The 17,068-nt window shown below is 41.9% G+C and overlaps 1 protein-coding gene across 2 annotated transcripts in view; it reads left to right on the forward strand.

Moving 5' to 3' along the window:
• Positions 1-17,068, forward strand: part of FAM172A (family with sequence similarity 172 member A) — a 255,644-nt gene that overhangs the window by 235,528 nt on the left and 3,048 nt on the right. The gene's annotated exons all lie outside the window — the stretch shown is intronic.

Consider the following 17,068-nt stretch of genomic DNA (forward strand, 5'->3'; position numbering starts at 1 on the left):
GGCACACAGCCCATATACATTTCATAGCATTGTACTACAGGAATTTCCCTTTATTTACTCATTGTACTGCATTAGAAATGAAATTATTACTGCAATAGCCTCATCTGTTTGGACCAGCTCTCTCTACTCCCAGGCAATAGCTGGGAGTGCAGAGGAGTCCAGTGGAAAAATGCACAAGTGATCCTCAAGGGCAGCACAAAACTCTACGCAAGATAGACACAAGCTGTACCAGAGCAGCACCAGTAAGCACCATCCCCCTCAGTTTTGCCTGAACCATTCTGACATTAACTAAACTGAGTGTCCTTAACTTGTCCCTTCAATGTGCATGCTTTGAATATTAATGTGGTTTTATGTGTGCAATCTTTTTTCTTCAGTCGCAGTAAAACGAAGAAAGTCAATTTTATCTTGTGTTGCTCTAAGACTGCAAGTCAGTTGCAGAGTTGGAAATTTCAGATGCAGTGTTTAGGCTCAGACACATGGACTGGTGAAGTGAGGTAAAGGAGCTGAGAGTATTAGCATAGTAGATTGTCAATTTCTCAGTGAACCACAGCCAATGGAGAATGAAGCACTGGCAGTTTTGTCTTTGCCCGGAGAGAATGAGTCTTCCACAAGGCTACTCTTAGCTAGTTTGGAAAGTCATGTCCTGCTGTGCCTCTCCTCCCCTCCATGTCTGCCCTCCTGTCCCTGCTGTGTCCAGACTGTCTGCTGTCCCTCATCTCTGCCTTCCAACCTCTCTTTGCAGCCAGTTTCTGCTTTTCAAGGTCTTTTCTTCACCTACAAAGGTGTTCCCTTCACTTTCCTTGGTGTTCACATGCCACCTCTCTTTGATCTTTTTGCACAGTCAATCTGTCTCAATTCACTCTTCCCTCTGCCCCTCAGTGACTAGTTCTCCTCTCTATTTCCATTAGGCTACTTTTTTCCCCCTTCTCCCCTTGCTTTGCCTGTATTTGGAGCCCAGGACAGCCTGAACTTAGTTCCTGTGCCTGATGCCACAATAGCCCACAACATCTGGGAGCAGCAGTGGCAAAATAAAAGTCTGGCTCAGCCCATCTGCCCTGCATTGGAGCTTGCGCATTGCAAAGAGCAAGAGGAATCTTTGGCCAGAGTTAGACTTCCAAATTCTGGGGACTCTGTGCTGAGCATATGCATACAAAATCTTGAGACTCGGCAAAAAGCTGTGTGGATTTTCATGGGAGCTGCAAAAGGATGACAGGGAACCTTACCTACCAGATTTCAAACTATTACTTTGAAAAATGGAAGCTGCTCAGCAAAATTCTTGTAAGGCTTTCTTTTCTTTTCTTGTTTTTTTTTCTCCCAATAGGGGCAAAACATGTCTTTCCTCAATCTTATTTCCTGAAGTGGCTAAATACTTTCAGTTGAAATGTAAAATATAATAATAATCAGCCTAAGGCAGAGGCAGAGCATGGGAATTTTCATTCCAAATACTAAGCTTGGCAAAATTTACAAGCAACTCAAAACAAGCTCTTGTAAAGGGAACTATTGAGATCCCAAACTCACAGAGGACCTCCTTGTGTTATACGTGAAAATCAGATAAGAATAGCTCTGTGATCCATTTGGGTTATTCAACACAGTTAAAAAGAGTCTGCTTTTTGTATTTCGGAAATCCACCTTAAGTAATGGATGTCATAAGGATGCATATGGTTTTAACACTTCTCAGGCCATACCAAAGCTGTTGCATCTTGTTGAGTTGCTAAGCATGCCTTTCACAGATTTATTTTATTAGTTTTGTTGTGGGATTGGTTTGTGTTTGGTTTTGATTGAACCTCTTTTGTTGTGAAACTTAAGTACTTGCATGCACATTAGAAGTCCAGCCCAGTCAGCATTGTGCAAGTTGAGCAGCAGGATGCCTTTAAGGTGCATCCTTAGTATTCCCTGAGCAGAAAATAAGACAATAGTGACAAATGAGATAATTCTTCATTCACACCAGTATCAAAATCATTTCCCACCAGCACCCTTGTGCTTATGGGACAAATCCTGATGCTCCCGCCTGTTGCCATGGTAGTAGATGGGATACATTTCCACCACAGGGACTGAGGATTAGCATGCCCCACTTCTCTTCCTGTGAAAGAGCAGGACCATCTTCTCAGTGTGCAGAACGGGGCAGGGTGTCCATGCCAAGGCTCTGTGCAAGTTTCTGCAGCTGCAGAAGACATGACCATGGTGAGCAGGCTTCACTGCTCCACTCGCAGCTACAGCTGCTGTTGCAGTCCTGCTTTGCTGAAGGCATTTTGACATGGAAGCAGGTTTGCCTTGGTGCGTGAGTTCTCTGAAGGGAGAAGAGATAAATCTTCTCTATCAGACGCGTTCCTCCCAGACCTTTTCTACCCGTTCTCCCATTGCAGACACCCAGATGCATGGACCTCAACATGGGACAAGGCTTCCTGAGCTGCCTGGCTGCTGGTTTCCCCAACTTCACAAAGGAGAGATATGCAAGGGAGCAAACCCTATATTTACAGTGCCCTGTCCCCTCAGATTGCACTCCTTCCTCGCATAGAGACGGTCCTGTAGGCTTTCTGTGTGTCTGCATGCAGACCTGGAAAAGCAATTCTGAAATATATGAAAATTTTGAATATTTATGCTGTAAACTCTATCAGGTTCCTGTGGAAAGTAACAATCTACCAAGCTATAGAGATACCAATATGAAGTGCTCATGTCATTCTGGTGCTGGAACTGTAAAACATGACAAAACAGATGGGGATGTTGTTGACTGCAAGTTCTTTGCTTTTTAGTCAGTCATAGATTTTTCACTTTTCACAGCAGAGCTGTGAAAGAAATGTTTTCTTAATTTAATATGGCAATATATTGTGATTGTATTGTTTCATTTATACGCAGACTAATGGGGAATGTGCTGTATGTGTTCCAGCCACGGTGTAAGTTTTCCTCAAGTGTTTATATAAGAGGTCCTCTCTAACTTCCCTCTATAGGAGACAGTTTTCATATTAACTCATTGCAGAATCTTTTGTGAGCAGTGACTGTCAAACTGTGCTTGTCTGTGCATTTGTGCATGATGATATTGCTGTTATTTAGAGTAATTCAGCTCCTACCTCAATCTTGGTTTCCACCATGCAGTTTTACCCTTATATGTCAGCAGTTTGCTTTAAACTTGTTTTGAAAAAAACAACCTACAGTGGTTTAGACAAATGAAACCAAAATGGAGCAATGAGTATTAAGACATATGCATGGGCCACAAACAAAAAGAATTCCCCAAATGTATTTAAGTGATTTTCTTCCTGCGTTTTTAATATGATATTTGTAGGCCAACTGTGGCAATAACTGATAATTTTAATGCAAGATGACATAATTCCTGTTCAGTGGTTCTTCCGAGAGAAATTACCCTGACAACTTCTTTTTCTTTTGTTCTAATTTTATGAAAAAAAACAAAAACGAGATTTTCAGTGTAAGGAAAAGAAAATAATTTGAATCACCAAGTTTTGAAACATTTAAATATTTCATCTCTCTTCCATTTCCAAATGTACTTTTCCTGGCAGTTTCTGTTTCCCATCTCCTGCTCTCGAGGTTTAACCATCTTTCTAGCTGGGAGAGACTAAACCAAAGTTTTCTACAGAACCCACTAGATACGTGGCAAAAAAACCTCTATCATGACACAAGGGATCTTGCTTGATTTTTCCACAATCTGTCTCAGCAGCACTGGTTCTGCTGAAAGATTCCATGTGGAAAGATCAGTTGTTAAATCAGGATTGTATTTTGAAATGAAAATTGCATTTGGAAATGCATTGAAGTCATTAAGCCTCATTGTATTCTGTCTTTGGATGTTTGGATTTTTTTTTCTCTGGTTGGTAGGGAAACAATAAATTTTTTCTTCAAAATTGAGGTGACTGTGTCAGCTTGAAGATACAGGCTTGGAGCTTGATGTTATTTATTTTATTATTTTTTTAAAGGGTAATAGTGAGTGAGTCCCTGTTTTGAAATAAATATGGTCTCCAAATTCCCAAATGAAGCTTATTTAATTATTTCAGTATTTAAATGAAATCCTTAGAAACTTTGACACTCTGCAATTGGATGTTTAAAACTGGATTAGCAGAAAGACGCTGATTTTGGGGCTGTTTTCTATCCTGATGTGTTTTTCCTGTGGATGCAAGGCAGAACATGATCTACAGTTTCTCCAGGAGAAACCCCTATCTGTTCTCATCCCTCTGACTCCTGGTCCCCACTGAGTCTTCTCCCACCACATCTCAGCAATGGGGCCCCACTGGTCACACATGCGAACCCACAGTGAGCATCCCCTGCTCTTAAAGATTTGTTTGGTGGGGGTGTTTTTTTTTCATTAACACGAACTTAATATTTCCCTTCACATTCATCCCAGACTTTTGAGTTCTCCTTTCTGCTCTGGGCAGACCCACCTACCATCCCGACATTCGTGTATCTGACTCGCATAGACAGGGATGTCGGGAAGGGTGTTGGTGTAGGTCAGCTCATCCCAACACAAAACATACCTTCTTGTCTGCCGTATGGCTGCCTTCAGCTTCACTCCGCGTGCACCTCTCTTCACTGCCTTCCCCAGCTGATGCCTGTCTTGAACTCTTTGCCGCGTGACTGGCTTGCTGCCCTTGCATCCTGAGCATCGCATGAGACTGATTTGGGATGGCATTGTTCAGAAGAGGTAGGAGGTGAGGCACCTGCACAAGGGAAATGCAGTGAGCACTTCCAGGCAGAGCTGCCGTTTGCTGCAACAAGGAGGAGCGTTAAGCAGGAAGTGAAATTCAGCTCTGTGAACATTAATCTCAAACACTCCCTCTAATGACATCTCTGAGGTTAAGCCACAGGAAGTGTGATATTACTAAGCTTAGTTAAATTTAGTGTAATTCACATCTGCAAAGCCTTCATGGATTAGTGTTTAGTTTTAAATTACCAGTTTCCATGATATGGGAGCTTCAGAGTATCTCGCATTAAGTCTTAATGTGTTATGAATAAGGGTGCAGAAGCCTGAAATCTATGTGGCACACCAAAACCTCTAAAGTTTCTGAGTAGTTCTGAGGCAAATATGCAATTTATTTAGTTACCTGCAGCTGGGGTGGCAACCCTACAAAGAATTATTTCCTCCTTTATTCTCTCTCCCAAATATGGAGCTGTGGAGAACAGCTGCTGGAGATGGGCTCTCTTACGAAGCTGTGTTTATGAGCCACATTGTTTAACTGGTGCAGCTGATCCTTGCAGCACACTTCACTGTAGTACATGCAGACCTGTATTGATTACCATGACTTGCAGGAGAGAAAATCTTTGCACTTCAGATTGGGTATAAATTATAAATAGTGTCTTCAAAGGCTGTGAGTTACAGAAATGGCATTCTTCTGAGACAACTGCATGTAAAGCTGTTGTTGTAGAGATTATTAATTTTGTGATTGTAGCAACAGGTGTACTTGACCCACAACAATGATCATTGTCCCTAAAATCCCACCATCTGAGTTCAATCATGTGCTGTCTTCAAGAATGTTCATTAGCAAGGACCAGCTAATACAAGAAGGTTAACCCTACTATAACCTGCACTATAGTGGTATAAATTCACTGATGAAATAGCACTGTCTTCTCACCATCTTTCTCACTAATACAGTTGTGAGACTCTTGGAAGTGGCTCATATAGGTTCTAAATGTACAGGACATGTGTGTAAAACTGTGTATATACCTAGATGGTAGCCGGTGAAACACAAATGAGAAAAATTTATCTGGTATGGTTTAGCCGTAAATGACTTATTGCAAGTGCACAAGGCTTATTTGCACCTCAAGTTTGCAAATTTTTTGCTGGTTTTTTTTGAGAAAATTTGTTATACTTGCTTGACATAACTAAAATTTTATCAAAATTAACGGAGGTTGTTAGTGATTCCCAAAACTTTTTAACTCCATTTTTTACTTTGTGGTTGTATTCTGATGGCCCAGCTTCATTTTCCATGGCATTTTACAAACTTGGACATGTTTTCTTTCACTAAGTCACTAAGAAAATGTACTGAATTTCCCATGAAACCATCATTCTCCCTTAGGAGACCAGCACTTCATTTCTCTGATCATGCAGGGTAGGGTTACTGCATTTTCGTGGATGTATCCTGTTTTTCTACCCTCACCACTACACCCGGGGGGTAGCACATCCAGCATTCAGCTTTTTTGAATACCTGCCAAAGCCAGACCTGGGACTTCCTTTTGCTCTTAAGAAAGAAGAACATGTGGAGGGGGAAGATATGTTTGGTGTCAGCAGCTGGAAGACAACAATGTTACTGAGGAGATCTCGGATGGGTGCAGTAGCAATAAGGTAGAGGAGGTCTTGCTGAAAGGGTTGAAGAGAAGTCAGATAAAGGCAGAAACTGGTGGGCCATGAGGACAGGACAGCTGGTGTCAGTGTAAGAGATGCAGCAGGATCAGGGTCAGGTGATGGGCAAGAGTTCAAGAAGAGCTGCCAGGTGAGCAAACTGTGGAAGAGGAATTCAGAAGTGGATGTCTTGGAGAAGTAGGTGTCCTGGAGAAACAGATGTCCCAGATGGATGAAAACCAAGGAAAGAGTAGGAGGAGATTTGGATGAAATGAAGCCTCAGGAAGGAGTGAAGAGGGCATCTTTCCCCTGGGGCTTGCACACCTACTCAGCATTACAGGGCAGGGCGGCGAGGGGACAGGGAAGCTCTCTATCTGCCTGAGACCCATGGAAGTATTTGCACCGTCAAGCCTGAGGTGTTTCTGAGCATGTACAGAAGTGATACCATTATAAGGCATAAGCTCTAAGGTCAGGAGCTGAGGTGTCTGTGGAGCTTAGACACCTTGGAGGGTGGTGAGCAGCTGAATCGGGATTTTCAGGATCACTTAGATTTAAGCTCTTCAGTTTCACCTCACTTGCTGTAAGGAGTTGAGTCCTTTTCAGCAGGTAGTGGCTCCTGAAGTAAGTATCCAGCAGAAGTAGGAGAGGAGGCCAACAGCCCCATCTCAGCCTTCCTTTTGCTTGTCCTATTTCCACTGTCCTGCAGCAGCAGCCATCAGAAGGGGAGGACCAGGTGCGGATGAGTTTTGCTTAGGTTTGCCATAGGAGCAAAGCTGGCATTGCAGAGGTAGCTCTTGGATTGGATTCTTGAGATTTTCTTCTCTTACCTATCACAAAATTAGCCTATTGTGGTAGTTTTAGTCTGGGCCTTCCTCGGTGACCAGTTTGTAACCAAGGAAGTGGCCAGATTACCTGGTATTCCCTATGATTTTTACATAAGCAAGGGGTATAAGAAGAAAGGAGGAGAGGCCTTCACTCTCTTTCCTTCCAGTGGCTTTGGAGGTGCAGGTTTCCCTGCTGTCGGTTCTGCCATGCTGGGGAGCGAGGCCTGGTAAGGCCTTGCCGGCCTTGGGAAGCGGAGGCTGCCGGCAGTCGTTCCAGTGTGATTTTCTGTTGTCCCAAGGAGAGTAGTAAGATATTCTTTTGCTAATTCTTTAGTTTGCTAGATCCTGAGTTTCTGATCGTGTGTATATCTGTTTTGGGGAGGGGTGGTTTTGTTTTTTTTTCCCTTCCCCCCTCCCTTTCCCTTTTCCTTTTGGAATTATACATATATTTCAATTGTATATAAATGTAATATAAGTGTAAATATATTTATATATATTGCTTTAGCTGCCTCTCTCTCGGTTCTCTTGGGGTTTTTTTCCTTTTCTCTTGGCTTTTGGGGGGCGGGGGGGAGCTCTTGTAGTGAGGTTTGGAGATTTGGCAGGGAGCCAGCTTCAAATCACCTCACCTATTAAGGCAAATCAGAGGGAAATGCCTTTCCTGTGGCTGCTCCAGGACCAGACAGAAGATGGATGGTACCAATGGCACATTGGAGGGGTTGAGTTGCATGTGGTTGGCTTAGGTTAGGTTAGGTTAGGTTAGGTTAGGTTAGGTTAGGTTAGGTTGGGTTGGGTTGGGTTGAGTTAGTTTGGGTTGGAGCCAGCCAGAGGCAATAGTCCTAAGATGAAGCAGGTGGGTTAGTGAATACCATTTCTGTATCTATGGAAATACTCTGCACTTGTGTTGACTGTAGTCTTTTGTCTACACAGATACAACAGGACATTTTAATCCAAGCAGAAAATTCAGGGGGAAAAAAGTGCCTTTGAAATATTTCTTACGTAGATGATTATAAATATCTTCCACTGTGGGTGTGGGCAGTTAATTTATTCACTAAAAGCTTGCAATATATGAATTCAGATTCTTGCTGAAATCATAAAATCACTAGGTGCTTGATGCAGTGCTTAATGGCCATGCATGTTCTCACTGCAGTTTGTTCCTTAGACACAGGCTTGTTCCTGTCCCTGGAAAGAGCTGCTTTACTTCTGTAACTGCCTATGCCAGCATCCACACCAGACTCCAAGCTCTGCTTCTGAAAATTTTATTCAGCTGCTTTACTTTAAAATTGCTTTAGTGCAATTGCAAATATGTGCTTATCCTGCTAATGATTAAGAACCTTTTTCCATCTTTATTAGATGAGGTGTCTGTACCCTCATTTAGCATGCGATTTTAAAACATTGCTGCCCCTCCTAGCTGCTCTGGGTGCAGGCATTGCCATTTCCACGGTGTTGCCTTGTCTGCTTGGAAAGTGCCAAAGCTGTGTTGGTTCATAATCATGCTGCTGGTACATCCTGATGTTTGATGGCATAATTACTATTTAGGAACAAATAATCATAAAACACCATCATGAAGAGTAGCTATTTTCTAAGCAGCTGGTCCTTTTCCTCATCCAGTCCTGCTGTCATCAATGAAATTTCCTGCCTAAGTAGCGCTCTGCCAGGCTATCAGAGCTTGCCAGCAATGGGTATCCTTCAGGTCTCTGCCTTATAAACACCGAAAAGCTGTGGGATTTTGGAATAAACGGAGATTTAAAAATCAGACGTTCAGTATTTCAAATTCAAGTGGATCGCAGGTACTGCTGTGGAATGTTTATATGTGTTTAAATATGTTTTATAAGCCATGTGTGCTCATTAGTGCTGGTGGCATTGCTGCATGAACAGAGCTCCTGCCATGGGCTCCGCAGACCTCAAATCCATTTCTGGTGCTGCCATCAGTTTCACCTGAGCCCCTCAGTCTGCAAAAGCACAGTAATGATGACTTCTCCCTTACAAAACTCTGTTAGATGTGCCTTTGCAAAGCTGCTGGGAGAATAAGGTGTAACTGATTGCTTGCATCATGCTGCAGCATGTTAAGATCTGCCAGGTAAATTTTTCAAGTTTATAACCTGTGGAAGCTTTGAGGCTTAAATACTTGGTTTTCAGTGATCTCACTCAAGAAGCCACGTGGATATATGTTCTCTCGTGAATTGTTGGGTTTTGAGCAGGTCAAAACCTCCTTTCTCCTAGTTGAGAAAATTATCAGTTTTGAATGCTAAATGCTTTATTTGTGCTCCTGGGTGTAATTTTATATAGATTTCTTTCCTAATTCATGATAGAAAAAATGCATGTGCATTTAAAAAATGTAGTTATCTCACTAATATAGGTTATTCAAATGCTTCAGAGCTACTATAATGTACCCTGCTAATACAATCAATTTTACATGTTGCCTAAATAAAGCCAGTAAAGTCTCACACAATGAAAAGGTAGGGGTGGATAGGAAGAAACTCATGTAGTTATTTAATTTGTCCACACTCCCCAGGGTGAGGTCAGCTATACCCCTTAAATTCCCAAGAGATAGTGTCTAACCTATTCTTAACTTCCATTGGTGAGATCCTGCACGTTCCATAGGTATGTTCTTAGGCCAAAAACATCTTTGTAAAATGTAATCCAAGTATCCCATCTTGTATTTGTCAGGTAAGGAATTTTTATACGTGTCTTTACGTACAGGTAAAGGTAGAGTTACAGATATGAATAGACAGATGGAGGGATAGTGTTATTGATATAGATACTACATGGATGGAGATAGATACATAAAGATTATATAGAGATAGGGATAGATAAAAATTGCAGTAGAGAGATATACAAATATAGCAGTATAAATATAATTTCAAACCCTACCTACTTCTCTCTGCATGGTACACCATTTTAACAGTTTTAAACTCTATAGTTATATAATATTGAGTACAGCTATATTGAACCCCTTCTTCAAGGAAATGGCTTGCTGTCCTGAAAACATTCCCTGCATTTGAAATTACTGCTTTTGAGAGTGTTGTTCAGTCACATACACGCTGCGGGTCTGATTCAGCTGGCAATGGGTGAGATGCTGTAACACAGACAGAGCAGATCAACCCCTGAGCATTGCAGGGCTGCATTTCCACATCTTCATCTCATCCCCACAGTTTCGTCAGAACCACTGGTGTCCCACTGCAGTTTTGGGCTGTTATGACAGCTGGCTGGCATTAGCTCTCCTGCCTGACACCATTCTTGCCCTGTGGTGGGTATACAAGTTTCTCCCAGTGTACTCCCAAAAGTGAGGCTGGGAGGGACAGCACCTTGGAGAGGTGCTTGAGGAAATGGTGCAACCTGAGAATCCCATAGCTCTTCTGTGATTCCTGGAGTCTGGATCCATGATTTGCCCATTTGTCTGTGCTTCTGCCTATTTGTGCAAAAGACTATTTGCGAAATTTTGGGTCCAGGGACAAATTTGCTTTTCAGGACTGTTTACCCACAAGCAGCAATTCAAGTCAGCCCACAGCTTGAGGTTCTGTAACTCTTCTGTCTTTTGAATGCTGTTTAATTAGCCTTTCTTGTGAATTCATCTTTTTTTTTAAAGCAACTACATGCAATTGGTATTACTGTGACTGTTTGCATTGATATTAATAGCAGTTCTGGCCTGGATGCCTGGTTCTTGCTGGAAAGTCCTTATAGGTGTTTGGTATCTAATTTTTTCCCTTTTTTAATATATACGGAAAAGAAAATTACTTGGCTTTTGGTGACCCAGAAAATGACGTGCTTTTGGTAGCTTGTATTCAGGAGAGAACAACCTTACGACTTTCACTTATTTGACCAGTTCACACAGGAGCAAACAAATGACCTGTGCTCATGGGACTGTCCTTTAATATTTAATGAAGAGTAGTGGAAAATGACGGCTGTGTTAGCCTCATCTGTTTCCTGCTTTGCAGATCTTGTTTGCAGTAAGCTTTTGTGTGAATCTTTGCATCTTTTTGCTCACAGGGCAAGAAGAATTTATCAAACGTTTTTTTTACTTTTTTTTAACCACTTGCTTCTTGTGGATATTTTGTGTGTTGTAAACAAGGGGTGAAAAAAAAGCCAACTGCAAGTATGGGAGTTCAGAGGTAATCTTTATTATGGGTTGATGGGATGCTTGTTGCTCTGTTTCCATCATCCCACTAAAGATATTAGAGATAATAAATGTCCAGAAAAAGTAACAACTGGTCTGTGTCACAGTAGATAATAACCAAAGTATAAAATGCTTTAGTATGTGTAGTCTATTCTCTAGCATTGGCATGACTTTTCTTATATGAATATTTAGTCTGAATCAGCTTACTGTGTGTCTAAGCCTTCTTAATAAGCTCTATTTCATTTCTTCAAATTGCTCTGTTTCTTCTCCCTTGACTCCTCCAAAGAATTCATTTCCCTTCACAGTTACTTTTAGATTGTTAACGTGCCCATGACTCCACAAACTATTACTTCTTAGACCAACTAAACACATCAAAGTTTGGGGATTGGTTTTGGGTTGGGGTTTTTTTGTGTCCCCTCAGAAATTACTGCTTTCATTTCATTAATTGATCTTTATCTTATCTCTGAATTTTGCCTAAGCTTTTAATCTTTCTTTACCATTGTGATGTCTAGAAGTGTGTATGCAGAAGCCTCTAATGTCACTGGATCTCAAAGTTCTTGAGCTAATGGAGTCATTCACAATTTTTCCTGTAGCTCTCATTTTCCTGGCCAGAAGTATTAAGTGATTTTAAGCAAGATATATTTTTTAAATCTCCTTTTTCCTTAGCTCTACTGGTGATGCTCTGAGAGCATCTTCTGGTTTGGAGTTTGAGACCTGGAGGTTTACATCAGTAGACTAAAATAGGCACAATAATTTCTTCCTATGCAGATTCCATAGGGAATTACAAATGGAGAAACCTTATGAATTAAAAATAGTTCTGTCATAGTTGATAATCTCTGATACACTAAAGGGTAAAAAAAAAAAAACATTAAATGCCTGTTTAGAAATAACTGTGATACAGAAGTGATTTGTTAGCAACCAGAAAGATAGATGCAAGAAAGGCAGGACGCATCTTTTTCTCAAACATAAAAGCGTGTTTGGACAGTATTGTCATGTTGCTACAGAGTTACAGGATTGCATACCTAAGAATTAAAGAAGTTCTTCAATGTGTGTGTGCGTAATGTGAGAAAGAAAGAAATTGTTTCATAACTTTCAGGAGAAAATAGTCCTTTCTGAAAGGTGTATCACAGTCATGTACCCAGGTCAGATGGGGTTGGCTTCTTTGTTAATTTATGTGTAAAGGAGGAATGAATTGTGTGGTGCTCATATTTAATAGGGTTTAAAGTGTTTCTGTTCGTACAAGTGTCCCCAGAAGTCTATATTTCGACCTTTAAAACGTTCAAAACAAGTTTTGGTAAGACTGAGGGCCTTTTATGTAGGTATAACTTGAATCATAAATGTTAAAGCGATCTCTGCCAATGTCTGGTGACAAGATTGCAAAGCTATTGGCACTGGTGTTTTGCAGCATGGCAGGGTCTCGGTGCAGACCACAACCACAGGGACAGAGCACACTCTCCACTGAGCAAGATGCTCGTTGAGGAGTTAGAGTGCTCTCCATACCAATGGAGACTAAACCCCAAGGCACGGAGCACCCTTAATTCATTTTGAAGTCCACACTATTTAGAGACAAGCTGCCACTTAGAGAAGAAGACCCGAGGTCAGTCCTGTGGCTAATGTCTGTGGAGAAGCTTTTCAACCTGGAAACTTTTCTCTGCAGAAATATTTAAGCGCTGAGGCATGTATGAAGATTTCTCCCAGCTCCCGTGCAGCATAGGAAACCTTTGTCCCACACATCTTGTAAACGCGGCGGGGGGCCACCATTGTGCCATGCATCTTCTGAGCACCGCGGGAGGAGGCTTTTGTCTGACACAGTGGGCAGGCGCCATAGGAGGGCACCTTTGTCCTGCACAGCCGGTAATCGCAAGAGTGAATTATGGGGATTGCAGAGCTCCTCTCCGCAGGCACTCTGGTTTCAGACGGAGGAGTTGGTCGGCCTTGCTTGGTGAAGTGCTGCTTTTCCTGAGTGGAAGTGGAAAGGGGAGGCAGTGAAAATGCATTTGCATGCATGTGTGTCAATGGCCATCGGGATCATTCATCCATTTATATTGCATGGCCATCCCTGCATGAACCAATCCCAATCTCAGTCATTGCTTTTCCCCTTCTCTATTTTTCCTACCCGTTTAAGCTGCCCTTTTAATTATTATTATTACTTCTCTGTTCCTTCTTATGTTTATACTGTCTCCTATTCAGTATTCTATTCCTGTATTCCATATCTAAATTTTCAATATTCTTTCAGATGACTTCAGCCCAAATACCACTCCCTCCAGGACTTCATAGGTGTATTTTCAACTCCATATCATTACGTCAAGGTTTTTTTTCTTAAATGCTTTAATCGCTTCCCCAGAAGTGTGCCAATGCCCATTTCCAAGAGTCTGAGATCATGTGCTATGAGAGAGGCATAACTCTGCATCTATGAGATGAGATGCTGAGTCTGGACCCAGCCTGCAGAGATGCCGTGTGTACTGTGGGTGCTGGTGGACATGCTGCTCACAGGTGGAGCCAGCACAGGCATGGCACCACACTTCTGGGAGATGTGATACCATAGATCTCAAGTGTTGTGGGGCCTCCTTGGCTGGAATAAAGTAGCTGATTTGCAAACGAGAGGTAGCAGTGACCACAGCTGTTAGAGCGGTAAAGGTCATATCATAATCCATTTTAAGTGGTTCCCCAGGTTCCCACTGCCTCCAGGTTCCCAGGCTGACCTATGTGGAAAACATAGCAATGGATAAATCACTCACCTGCTGATTTTTGTGATTGACTAAACTGGACAAGTTTGGGTTTTATCTGTTCTTCTCAAATTTGAGTGTGTTCTGTTCTAAGGCTGCTGTTACCCTAGAGGCACTTGTGATTTTTTTAATGTTGATCTCTTACTTTACTAATATCCAGACATAAATTTTATGTGTGGTAGTTAGTTTCAATTAATCCTCCTTTTCTCAAATTAGCATTTTTTTTCTTCCCATCCCCACCCCAGTCCTCTGGTGCCTACCTGATTGTTCATGAATTCTCAGAAATAATTGCCAGTAGTCCAGTAAGTTCATTAACTGATTCCCTGAAGACCCACAGATGCGTGTCTTCTAGACCTGATGATTTCAGTATTAAATTTTTTAAAGTATTCCCCTACCTAATTTTTTATATCAACAACTGTATTGGCAAGTCTTCATTATTTCTAATTATCAATATCTCTTTGTGGCAGTTGGTAAATTGATTCTGGAACTTGTTCACAGTTTTGCAATTGTTACTCCTTTCATTTTAACATGATTGCTTCCACCATCTCTTTGGAGCTCCTTTGCAATGATGTTATGTACATGTTAAATTATATATTAATTTCTCCCTGCATCTCTCCATGCTGACGACTGGGAGAGGTTAGTTTGCTTTTGTGGCATTTCTGTCAGTTCTCTCTCTGGGCTGGGATCATGGGGGAATTATATTTTTTTGTCCTCCGATTGTAGCCTTTGCATATTTTAGAATGTTAAGTGTCTCCCACACTTAACAGTTTCTGGTGTTTTCATTGCAGCATGCTCTTAAACTTTCTCAAAAAGTTAATATCTGAAATCACTATACACTGTGCAGCAGCCCATCTATTAACACAATATATTGTGGTTTATCATCACGCCCTTTGAAATTAGTGAACACTAAGGACATATATCTTAGAGGACCTTGGCTTTAGAAGAATTACTTCTTATTGTCTGACTCTTACAAATGATTCTATCAAAAAATAGATGGGTGCTCATGCATTTAATTTAGATCTAAATACACAATTGAGATTGCAGTCATCAGTGATATTTTTCCTCTGGCAAAAACCTTATGGCCAAATCTGTTGTCACCCTTAGGAGCTTCAGTCGAATTCCACTTGCTTCAGTCGAATTTTCTGCGCCTCTGGTATATAAATCATAAATGCACAGTCTGTGCAGTGTTAAATTTTTAGGGCTCTCCCTTTAGTAGTAGTTGAATGTGAATACATAAGGGTAAAATTTGACCTTTAAATGACTATAAAGGGCCAAGGCAGATACTTGGCAAGCTTTTCTTATTGCAGTATTAATCAAGCAAAGAATCATCATAATCCTGGAAACTAAATAGCCATTGTAGTGATTTTATCACCAGGGAAATTGTTCGTCTGCCAGTAAGATTGTTACTAGGAAAGGGAAAAGAGGGAGTCTTAAAATTGCTTTAGACCGCTGAATCATTGAGTCCCTCTAGACTCAAAGCTTGAATTGTTTTTTAAGAAGAGTGGGTTGAGTAGGGTTGTTACAGGAAAGCTTCAGGTTAATCAGTTTCAGTAACACTAGTGATTGTGAGCATGATCTCTCTTGAGGACATGAGGAAAGTGCATGGGAGAAGGCAGGATGAAGAAAGGGACAAGGAGGCTTCAGAAACTTATTGTTTTGTCGCTTTTTGTTTTTTGATGGCCCTTTCACATAGGAGGAAGGTTGTTGATGAAAAAGAAAGAAAGGAGAGAAAAAACCAGCATAATATTCACAGTCTATTTTCATCTAATTTAATCCAGTGGATATTAGTGAGAATTATTACAATCAAAACAGAAGGAGACAGATGCAGGCAGGCAGAAGTGACAGAGATGTGTTTGTGTGGGAAACGTCTGTGTAGAGCCCAGAAAGCCACATGGGGAGATGTTTTGCCTCTCAGGACTCAGCATGGTACTTACCATGTGCCTGACACAGGTGTGTGAAAAGCAGGTGAAACACCTGTGCAGGAGTGTCTTTGGGGTGTGCTATGACAGCCTGTCCCTCCATAAAACCAGCTTCAGTAGATGAGTTTTGTGCTGCTGGCATTGCATGGTGACAGTGGGGGATCATAACATACCCACCATGCTGTAACCTCAGGGATAGGTCTGTTAGGCTGCAGGTTGTGTGGGAAGGGAGGCTTTATCCTTCTGCTGTGTTGGGACACCTCTGTATACGGAATGACCCCACAGCATGGAACAAGTGCTGGGAAGTATGGCTAAGGAGTGGCTCTCATAGGGGATGGGACGGGTGATCTGCATTGAAAGCCACCTGCAAGGTAGAATTATTGAGTTATTTAGGTTGGGCAAGACCTTTAAGGTTGTAGAGTCCAACTATTAATCCAGCACTGCCAAGTCTACCACTTGATGTGACGGATTGTGTCTCAGGAAAGAGTTTACACAAAGGTGGGTGAATTTGGAGGTGGAAAACATTTGTATAAAATGTGCCTCTGTGAAATTTCTGGAAGATGTCATGAATTCACTACATACAATGAACGTGAAGAGGGGGAGTAAAATTCACATGTGCACGTGATGTGGACTCTCTTTGTACAAAAATGTTTCTTTGTGTGGGAAGTGGTGTCTTTCCATAGAGGGCTTTTTTGGAGATGCTTATGTGATGGCCGCCTTTGAGGGAGCAGAGGAGTGCAATGTGACAGGTGGTGCCACCATCAAAGACTTTTTGGAGGGGGCAGCATGCATGAAGCCACTAAGGATGCCCCATGGATGGATACACAGAGAGGAGGGTCTTCACAGGGGTGTGAAGGTGGATGTGCAGCGAAGACCACGTTAGGGCATCCCTCCAGGGCAGCCACCCTGCATCCCCAGGGACCAATGACTGCTCCATGTGCTGCAGGGACCATTGTCCACTCCGTACTCCATCCCTTTCCACTGGGCAGGCCATGACCACCATGTCCTTCATTGTTGTCACCCCCAGATTGTGATACTGTCACAAAACTGTTACTAGGCAACAAATGCGGTTACCAAGTCTCGGCAAATAGCTGAAGGGGAAAGTGAAGTGTTGCGCCATTGTAGAGTAACCATAGCAATGACCTACTATTACAGGCTAAAGAATTATCATTAACAATGTTAAAGTATCAAACAGAGGCCCAGGATCC

The sequence above is a fragment of the Pipra filicauda genome, unplaced genomic scaffold (assembly GCF_003945595.2).
Source record: "Pipra filicauda isolate LSUMZ 115617 unplaced genomic scaffold, ASM394559v2 scaffold573_size283568_pilon, whole genome shotgun sequence".
NCBI lineage: Eukaryota > Metazoa > Chordata > Aves > Passeriformes > Pipridae > Pipra > Pipra filicauda.